We start from the raw sequence: 10,157 nt of genomic DNA on the forward strand, positions 1-10,157 counted from the left end.
GCACGAAGAAAATCTGACATAGTCTCTCCAACAAACAAATACAGATATGCTGCTAAAGGACATCCCTGTCGGACAGATCGAGAGAGCTCAAAACTGCGACTGACATGACCACCAATAGTAATAGCACTGCTGGCAGTCCTGAAGAGAGCGGAAATGCCTGCAATCCATCGGGAGGGGAAACCCATCCTGGCTAATGATCCTTCAAGAAAGTCCCACTCAACACGGTCGTATGCTTTCTCAAAGTCGAGAATGAAAAAAGCGAGAGGTTCAGAAGATGATCTGGCCCACTCTACTGCCTCATAAAAAGTGAAGATATTATCCAGTATGCATCGATCCCTGACAAAGCCTATCTGAGAAGTATGAATAATATCTGGTAAGAACCGTCGCAAGCGATGGCTGATCAGTAACGCTAATATCTTATAGACCGAAGGGAGTAGGGTAATAGGTCTCCACTGGCGGAGCTGAGTTGTGTCACCCCCTTTCGGAATAAGAGATATGAGACCTGAGCAAAGATCCGGATGCATATATCCTGATGCAAAGATGTCCTGACAACCGCGAAGCAGTGGTATATGCAATACATCCCAATAAGTCAAAAAGAAATCTCTAGTGAGGCCATCCTCTCCTGGGCAAGAGGATGGATCTAGACTCTCGATAGCAGCATGAAGCTCTGCAAGTGTAAAGGGTGCCAACAAGATCTCGGCCATAGTATCTGTACAATGGCGTTGAGTGTGATGCTAGATCTGCTCACAGGCAAGTAAAACCTCAGTAGTGCATACATCAGCAGTGAACAATGCCTCAAAATAATCTGCAGACATATCAAGAATAACATCAGGATGCATATGAAGTGTCCCCTGAGCATCGCACAAAGTCCGAAGGGTGGTGCCAGGAGGGCGCTCTTTATGCGCAGCGAAGAAGGCTTTATTCATTCGATCAGCTTTAGCTATCCAATGAGATACTGAAGCATGATGAGTGAACTCAGACCTAGCCTCCTCTACGCGATGAATTTCCTCTGTGAACTCTGTCTGTCTAGCAGCGAGATAAGCATCCTGAGGCCACTCCTCAAGCAAGCGCTGTGTGGAACCAAGAGGAATGTGAAGATCAGACTCACATACTCTCAACTGTCGATGAATAATAGCAGTCTAATCACGGCAATAAATACTAGACTGAGTAATGCAATGAGCAAGGAACTCTCCAGGGGGACCACAATAAGAAGCACCCGTGGACCATAAGTCACGAATCTGTTGCTGCAAAACTTCAGCGGTGAGAACACTGTCAGGTATGCGGCAGCCCCGTCTCTGTACAGAGGATCTAGTGAAGGAGATAAACAATGAGATGGGTAAGTGATCTGAGAGGCTTGTCCCTCTCCAAATAGTAGTAAATCCACCTAGAGCTGCTGCCCAAGGGCCAATGTAAAAACGATCGAGTCGCTCTAATAATCTCCCCTACTGTCTCTGAAACCCCCACGAGTAATGAAGTGTAGCAGGGTGATGACCAAAAGAGGGTATGTGCCATGCATCAACACCTTGAATAGCTAGAAGAAATCTATCCCAATCTAACTGCTCATCGGGAGAGATGGATGATAGAACAAGAGGAGTGATGGATCGCCAATCAGAGTCGCTTTCGACATTGTTGAAGTTGCCTCCTACAACCCAAGAGTCTACAGCAGGTAGAACAGTAGCCAAAGAGGCCCAAAAGATAGCCCTCTCCCGATGAGTAGTGGGTGCGTAGACTGACATAAAACCAATGATAGAGTCCTGAATCCGAAGAGACACATAGATTGCTCTGCCAGCGACAAGGGTGCCATGCTGCTGAATTGAGGCCAAGTAACGTGGCCCCACTGAAATGCATACACCGCAACTCTGTCCATGAATGCCTAGAGCAGGCTCCCAAAAAGTGTGAGCGCCGGAGGGCATGAGATTACCAAAGGGGGTGGCAATCTTATGCTCCTGTACTAGTAATATATCCATAGTGCCTACTACATGAGCGTGTAAATCTCTGCGAAGTAAAAGCTTGCGGGAACCTCTTACCCCAGAAGTCTGTAAACCATTAGCATTCCAAGAAACTACATGTAAATCCATAGTCTGCATGAAAGAATTGGTAAAGCATCTGACTAACTGTGCATCTTCTTGGAGGCAGCTGGGCCATCCAAGGGGTGAGCTTCGGGCGGTAGGAAAGCAACCCGCAAGCCTTCTCTAAAATGTGGCGTCTCATTGCACCAACTGCGGACCTCAGCTTGTTTACATTGCATTACTGATGCTGCAGCTTTGACACCCCAAATGCGCATAGACATAGGAAGCACCACATCTTAGGATACATGAATGACCATAGGCAATGAATAGCAAGCATAAACATCACTCCATTCCATAGCACCAATACAGGAAGGGAAGTGTGGAGACAGTACATCCGGAGCGGAAGTAGACAACCATGAATGAAGCTGAGCCATAGATTGAGCATGCACAAAATGTAGAACCAGATCCTCAGACCATTCCTGAGTTGCGAGGAATGGAAGGAAAAAGGAATGGGTGGGCTGAGAGCGACTGCCTATTAAAGAGGGAACACAACCTGGCTTGTGATGCATAAGGTAGAGCTGTACCCGCAGTGGTCCTTCTGAGTCACCACACATTTCAGCCCGATGAGTGCCCCAAGAAAGAGGACAGGAGCTGAGAAAACTGCAAGGGACGTAAGTATGAGCGGCTGAAGGAGGGGGAGGACCAGAAGGTGGAGGGGGGGGAGCAAGGGCGAGAGGGAGAGGAGGAAAAGGGAGAGGTAATAGCGGGGAATGATCCATCTGCATGAGAACAGGGATCTCGGGCAGAGGAGAAGGAGCGGGCGGGAGAACGGCAAGAGAAGGAGGAGCTGGTAGCAGAGGTAAGTGATCCTGTGCTGAAGAGGAAGAATGGCGAGGAGAAGCAGGGGGTAATGGGGTGGTGGAAACTTGAGAGGGAGCAGGAGAGGTAACAGCGGGGGCTGCATGCGGTGTAGGTTGCTGACGAGGACGGAATGAATGGTTACGACCCACTGTCTGCCATGCATTCTCAGTAGGAACTGAAGCAGAGGGAGGGACATGGAGGGTCGAAGCTCGAGGAGCACCTGCAGGCTGTCGAGGTGCTCGAGTAGTAGTAGGAGGAACCGGTTGTTGACGCTGACCACGTGACTGAGCATTAGTGCCAGGAGCTGGCTGTTGTTGTCGCCGATGGCGGGGCAGGGTGGGGCAATCTCGTGCCAAGTGTCCCATCTCGTGACAACGTAAGCACTGCCCTGGGCAACCAGTGACTACCATTCGGCAAGAGTAGTCTCGATCACGCGTCAGAGGGAATCTGGGAATAAGGTGTCGACTGTCAAACTCCTCAGTAGTAAACTCGGGATACCACCTTGTCAAGTATATCATCCTGCGATCAGAGAGTATCGGAGACCGAGCCAGGAGAGTTGAGACAGTGGCGGGATCTGAAAGACGTACCATAAATATGCCTCTGCCAAGAAACGTAAGCTCCGAGACCCGTCCCTGAGTAGTGCCCAATGCAGACTGACACCAATCACGTATGGAAGAGCGAGGTGGAGACTGTCCAATCATCCGACCAGCCAAGGCATGATGTGCCAAGTGTTGTATTTTGGAGTCAATGCGTGTCAACAGGTCGCCAGTACAGTCCACGCGACAGGCAAGTGGTGATGGAGCGCCGTGCGTAGCACTCGAGACCGGCAAAGCCGCCATGAAGAATGGGCTAGACTGTCGAACGGGAAAAGGAAGACCCGAAAGGAATCTTGGACGCTTTCTCTCTCTCTCGCTTTCTCTCTTTCTCTCTTTCTCTTGCAGGTGGTAGTCAGGGTTTGAGGCTGAGGCAGGTATGGTGTACGGGATTAGGATTTCAGGGAATTAGGGTTAACGGGATTAGGGTTTGCAGAGGAATTAGGGTTTGCAGCGGAATTAGGGTTTGCAGAGGCAATTAGGTTCGCGAGGCTGACAAGGTAGGGCTCGCACAGGCAGTAGAGCAAAAATTGGCATGCAGCAGGCAGCAATTGAACGCGCAGGCAGTGCAGCAGGTCTCGCGTCGCGGCAGGCAGGGTAGCAGGTCTCTCTCTCTCTCTCTCTCTCTCTCTCTCTCTCTCTCTCTCTCTCTCTCTCTCTCTCTCTCTCTCTCTCTCTCTCTCTCTCTCTCACACACACACACACACACAGTGTTCACACAGAGAACACGGTTGTCTAAAGACGCCGGATAGAGCAGGTGTCAAACACGTGAGGGGTAGACAGAATCCCTCCCTGTCACGTGACACATCCCAACCCTATGTGTCCGTGGACAAGCTACACCACAGCAGGGTTCAGTCAGTCCGATCAGTTTAGAATAGCAGTGATCTGGCACTTTTGTGAGTCTATTCGTAGACCGTGCATGCCCAGTCCCTTAGCATAGATGCATATCCTCCGGTTGCACACAGTATGATCATCGGAATTCTCATCAAAATCCATTCGCATCAGTTAGGGGAATTTTCCAGTGCATTTAGCCTATTTTCCTATTTATTGGGATTTTCACTTATTTTTTTAAGTGACTTTCCAACAAAAGTAGGTAGGGCAATTTTGCTAAGTTTCTATATAAGCAAACCCAAGTTAGCACTAAATGGCAGAAGAGGCAGTAGGAGCTTCCCGCTCAACAGGCAACTTCTCAGCAGTATCCCCCCTCATGACCCCCCATCGCCATACCTCCCACTCTTGGCGTTTTTGCATCAGATCAGCCTTGGCGATTTGTGCACAGCAGATCAGCCCCGGCGTCATCACGACACAGTAGATCAGCCTAGCGTTTTTGCATTTGCAGAACCCCGGCGACAGAAGGACCAATTTCAGCCCCTGGCGTTTTTGGATTTCAGCAGCAAATTAAGACTGGCATTATTCACCTAAAGTGTAGCAGATTCAGCCCGTAAAGACCATCAGTTTTCAGCCCTAAGAAACCTCATTTTTCAGCCAAGAAAACGCAGCCAAAACAGTCATTTTCAGCCACCGAAACAGTCCCGAAATTCAGCGATTAGAAGATCTCAGATTTCAGCCATCGTCGTCGTCGTCGTCGGCATAGACCAAGTTGCATAGTCCATTGCATATGCATTGTACACCTTGGTGCAATCAATACATAGACCACTCTCGCCGACGAGAGTGGGGCCTTCGGAGGAGGGTTTTACAACCTCTCGGGTGTCGTATCTCTTCTCTCTCGTTCTGTCAGTCTCATTCACTTGCACGCACTAGATCCACTCACTTTGTTCGTGATCACCACACTCTCTATAAGACGGAAAGCTCTCTCTTTCCCTAAGAACTAAAAGGAACCTTGAGCAGTAAAGATCACTAATCTTGAGAAAATACAACATTCATTCCGCTGCACCTAACACTCCCTCTTCTATAATAGTATAGAGAGAAGGGGGGGGGGACTCTACCTATGAACGGCTCAATAGATGGAGATGTTCGGTTCGGATAAGTGTGTGAAAGGGATGGAGCTCGGCATGACCATGGGCATTCAGTACGACCACAAACCCGATTTCAACAAATCGTGTTGTGTCTCTACTCAAAAATGTCGATTGAGGGCAAGCGCAAAAGGAGAAATTCCCTCCTAAATAGAGAAAAATAGTGTAAAAAATAGTGTGTCGTCAATTTAAGGTCGGTGGTTGTGAGTGCTGGAGCAAATTAGGTGCAGATGGCCCAAAATAGCGAGGTGGTACTTCTTGTTGTTGCATGTACTCGGGGACTATTGTGGCAACTCGTGCATCCAGAGTTCGCAACCATGAAGAAATTGCAATTGGCAGTTGCAACCAATGTTTGGCAAAAATGTCTCTCAGCTTAATATCGTGCCATTGTTGAAAACAAAAGCAAAAGAAGAAATTTCCCCCTAAAATAGAGAAAAATAGTGTAAAAAATTGAATGTTCGGGAAAAATGTGTTTCAACTTAATATCGTGCCGTTTTCAATTTCCAAATTGCCGGTTGAGTGCAAGGGGAAAGGGAGAAATTCCGCCCCAAAAAAGTAACTTAAATTTTTTTAAATTTCCTCTTGGAAATTCAATGAGGAATTTCGTATGTTTGCAAACTTGATTTTTCCCGAACACTGCAACAGTTTGAAGAGAGAGAGAGAGAGAGAGAGAGAGAGAGAGAGGGGGGGGGGGGGGGGGGGGGGGGGGGGGGGGGGGGGGAAATCGCCTACGAGTCAGACAGGGTGCAGGCCGAAGGTGAGCAGTGAGGACTCCGAGTCCGAGACTCCGACTCCGACGCTGAGAGAGAGAGAGAGAGAGAGAGAGAGAGAGAGAGAGAGAGAGAGAGAGAGAGCCCTCGTCGCCGTGCACGGTGCAAGGCTCAAGCTGAGCAGTGAGGATTCCGAGTCCCGACTCAGGAGTATTGCGCAGGTCAAAGACTCAGAGCTTTAAATTTGACGGCCGTTTTCTCTCTCTCTCTCTCTCTCTCTCTCTCTCTCTCTCTCTCTCTCTCTCTCTCTCTCTCTCTCTCTCTCTACACAGTGACAGTGTATCTCTCTCTTTCTCTCTCTCAACACCTGTGTTGCCGGATTTGTAGGCCACACTGGACGGAGCAAGGAAATTGCGCCACACGTCGGGCGGGGGGGCGGGGGGGGGGGGGGCGGGGGGGGGGGGGAATCCCCTCCCCCTTTATCTATTAGTATAGATATATGTGTGTGTGTGTGTGTGTAATTGTAACTCATAAGCTCCTAGGACTTGGCTAGAGTTCAAGCAGCTTTTGCTTCTTTATTGCTCACACATTGCACAACTTTTTGAAGTAGATGTCTTGTTTGTATGGAACTCAAGGACCCATAACAAGTCAAGGATCACACAATTTTGGGTTGTACAGAGACATACATATCAAGTAGAGCATTGCCAAGCATAGCATATTTCTCCAACAGCCCTTGTAAACTTTCTCACCCATGTGAAGGTCTTGCATAAGCCACATGCCTGGCCACTCGGGATTAAAACAATCCAAAGTTTCCTTGCCACAGCCATGTTGGGCATATCCTTCAACTCGTTGAAAAGTTTTAGACAGAATGCTCATCAAGAACTGTATGTGCTTTTATAAGGGCTCCACATTTTGTGCATATTGACATGCGTCTTCACATGAGTGACGGAATTCATGATGAGATTGCTAGACAGGGGCTGCTGGAGAAACATGTTGTGCTTGTACAATCAACCAATACTACATTTCGGACACAAAGCTAGTCAAGAACTTTATGTGCTTTTTGGTACAAGCAATCTCATCGTGAATTCTCTCACTCATGTGACGGAAAGAGAGAGAGAGAGAGAGAGAGAGAGAGAGAGAGAGAGAGATTTACTTGCGCTTGTGTTTGCTGTGCTGTTTGCGGGCAGCCGAGCAGCTTCGAGGAGTTCACTGTCTACACGAAGGATGTCGACCAGGGCGCAGAGTCTTCTTTCGGAGGAGGCTAGCTCTAAGTTCCCATGTCGGACATTTATAAAGCTTTTTGCCCGTGTCGGACATTTGTTCCTCCCCCCGCCCCCCCCCTCCGTTTATAAGTGACACGGGGTCACTTTCATGTATCTACGGCAGGGGCTCGCGATCGACGTCGCGCGGATTTTAGACCATCGGATATCCGCAGCAAGGGGGGGCAGACTTTATGTATGCGCAGACTCGCAACATGTGCACGGATGTGTAATAGGCGAGTTGGATAGAGCTGAGGAGTGTGGCGGGGGAGGTCCGAGGTTCAAGGTGCGACGGACGGCTGGGAACCCTAATCTTTTGTCCTCATGGAGCTTTAATTGACGGTGGATCTCTCCAGCGCCGTCGATCCCTCGAGTTGGCCCCGTGTCCTTTATGGACGAGGCCCGCCCCCCATGACTAAGTGACACACAAAATTTAATAAGGGGAGGATGAGGGGATCGTCGGCTCGGAAGTGCAAGGCAGAATCTCGAGACGGGTGAAGCCCGAGCAGCACGAAAATCAAGGCAAAAAGAAATCCCGACAATGCAAAAATTTGGCCCTCCGTCGGTCAATTTAGAACCCACCACCTGCAGCACGGGTTTTGGGTCACATGGGCTAACCAACTCACCCGCGCGCGCGCATGTTGAATCCATGCCCAATTTTATGATGTTTTATCCTAAGGCAACATGCACTACCCGGGTTTAGGAGGTTCAATTTGTGGTCGAGTTTAGTTTTAATGTGACTGTTGCGGCTGCGGTTGCGGTTGCGATTGCATATGATTTCGTGTGTGGACTTGTGAATCGTGGATCCCCTCACCACCCCGCATTAAATTTTGTGTGTTAGTCCTGAGGGCCCCCATACTCCAATATTAAAGGATCCTAATTTATTATGCAACCTGTGGCTGCTCTCCCCTAGCAAGAAGCATGGTCGCCACCACTGAGTATTCAAATGGGTATGGGGCAGCGTGCTGGTTTTTGAAGGCCCCTCGAAGGCATCTCTAGAGGGCCTATGGAGGAGCCTTCTTAGCAGATAACTCAGCCCGCAATGTGGTCACGGGTATCCTACTAAGCCAGCTCAATACTACCAAGCGTAGCCTTTTGTAACTATGTCGTTTTTGGCATAGTTGCACTAAGGGGCGTTTGCAATACATTTAATGCAAGCAGCTTTCAAAGGAATCAACATTCTCTCTCAAGATACTCTCTCTTCTCCACCTGCTAGCGAAGGTAATATCCCTCGCGTGACCACATTATGGTCCATGGCACTCCATCTTCCCAAAGCCAAAACTAAGTCTAGGATGGAAATGAATTGAAAATTATGTTTTGCTCTCTGATTGGATCTCAACAACATTGCATAGTTCTACACCATATATAGGCGACTTCAAAGCCCCATCCAAAACCCTCCCTCATTTGGCACTAACTTGAAGTCTATTAAGGATATGGCGTGTGCTGCAAATTAGTCGTGTGTAAGTGTGGTGTTGTTGTGTGAAGGTGCATAATTTTGGTGTGGTTCGCTCTCATAGGTGCTAAGCTTTGAAATAGTGAGCACACATTGTAGTATGTAACCAGCCTTAGAAAGCATAAAGCGATCTTCGTGAAAACTAAAAGGAAACAAGTCCACGCTACCTAATTAGCTAAACTAAAAGGAAACAAAAGTCCATGTTACCTAGTCCTTACCATAATTACCTAATTATGAGTGGGACTCCCTCCCGTGTTGCTCCAAACAAAAAGTCGCACAAAACCATGTACACTCGCCTAGGCCAATTGGAGAACCAAGTATCAAGGAAGAGTCGTACAATCACCTTAGTCAACCGCAAAATCAAGTATCATTGTATTTAGCCTTTGTCTTTGTTTTAGCCCATGACTTAGGGACAAAGATGAAGGTCGTGAGGTGATTTAGCTTCTCACTGTTTGCAGCTTTTCGTCGAGTCCAATCACAGAACCAAGTATCAAGGAAAAGTGATGCAAAACCATGTACACTCACCTAGGCCAATCTCAAAAGTAGGTATCATTGTCTTTGTTTTAGCCCTTAACTTAGGGATGACGATGAAGGTTCATCATGTGATTTAGCTTCTCTTTGTTTGTAGCTTTTAAATGCACATAAAGTCTTGTTTGCTTATGCTGGAAGGGGGGGGGGGGGGGGGGGGGGGGGGGGTGTGGGTGGGTGGGTGGGTAGAGGGCTTTCTTTCCTAGATTTGCCAAAATTGGTAGAGCTGAGTGGGGTGGTAGTAGGCAAGCACATCTTTGCAATGACTGAAAGAGTGTTTGACTCAAGTGGATCTAAAATCAAACTTTTTTCAAGGTTGATTTTTGGTTGTTAATTCACCATTGTTTGCTCACTAGAGGCATATACCTTATCATCTTATGGTTTGAGTGTTGTCTACAATCAAACCCTTTCTAGGACCAATGTTGTTTCATCTAATGTTTCTCTCTTTTGATTGTTCTTGTGGTATTAAACAATCTCCTCCTCCTCCTCCTCCTCCTCTCTCTCTCTCTCTCTCTCTCTCTCTCTCTCTCTCTCACACACACACACACACACATAAAAGTACAACATTTGCAATCTTCTTAAGAGCCACACCCCATCGGAATCTTCTCGAGAGCCACACACCATTGGCTCAAATAAAATGAGATCTACTCACAACTTTTACCCTTATTGAGAGATGTAGCCATCACTATGTTATCGCCGCATGTTCTACAAAGGTGGTTTAGGCAACCGATGATAGAAAACTTTGTGAAGGGCCTCCATGCAGTGGCTTAG

The 10,157-nt window shown here is 48.0% G+C and overlaps 1 protein-coding gene across 1 annotated transcript in view; it reads right to left on the reverse strand.

The window, feature by feature from the left end:
* LOC147465921 (ATP-dependent caseinolytic (Clp) protease/crotonase family protein) overlaps positions 1-7,465 on the reverse strand; it is a 96,194-nt gene extending 88,729 nt beyond the window's left edge. The window contains exon 1 of the mRNA XM_086522739.1: positions 7,300-7,465. The gene's annotated coding sequence lies outside the window, so the exon portion shown is untranslated. The remainder of the gene's footprint in view (positions 1-7,299) is intronic.
* Positions 7,466-10,157: the final 2,692 nt, after the last annotated feature.

This window comes from Adiantum capillus-veneris, chromosome 1 (genome assembly GCF_014529385.1).
Source record: "Adiantum capillus-veneris isolate H3 chromosome 1, ASM1452938v2, whole genome shotgun sequence".
Lineage (NCBI taxonomy): Eukaryota > Viridiplantae > Streptophyta > Polypodiopsida > Polypodiales > Pteridaceae > Adiantum > Adiantum capillus-veneris.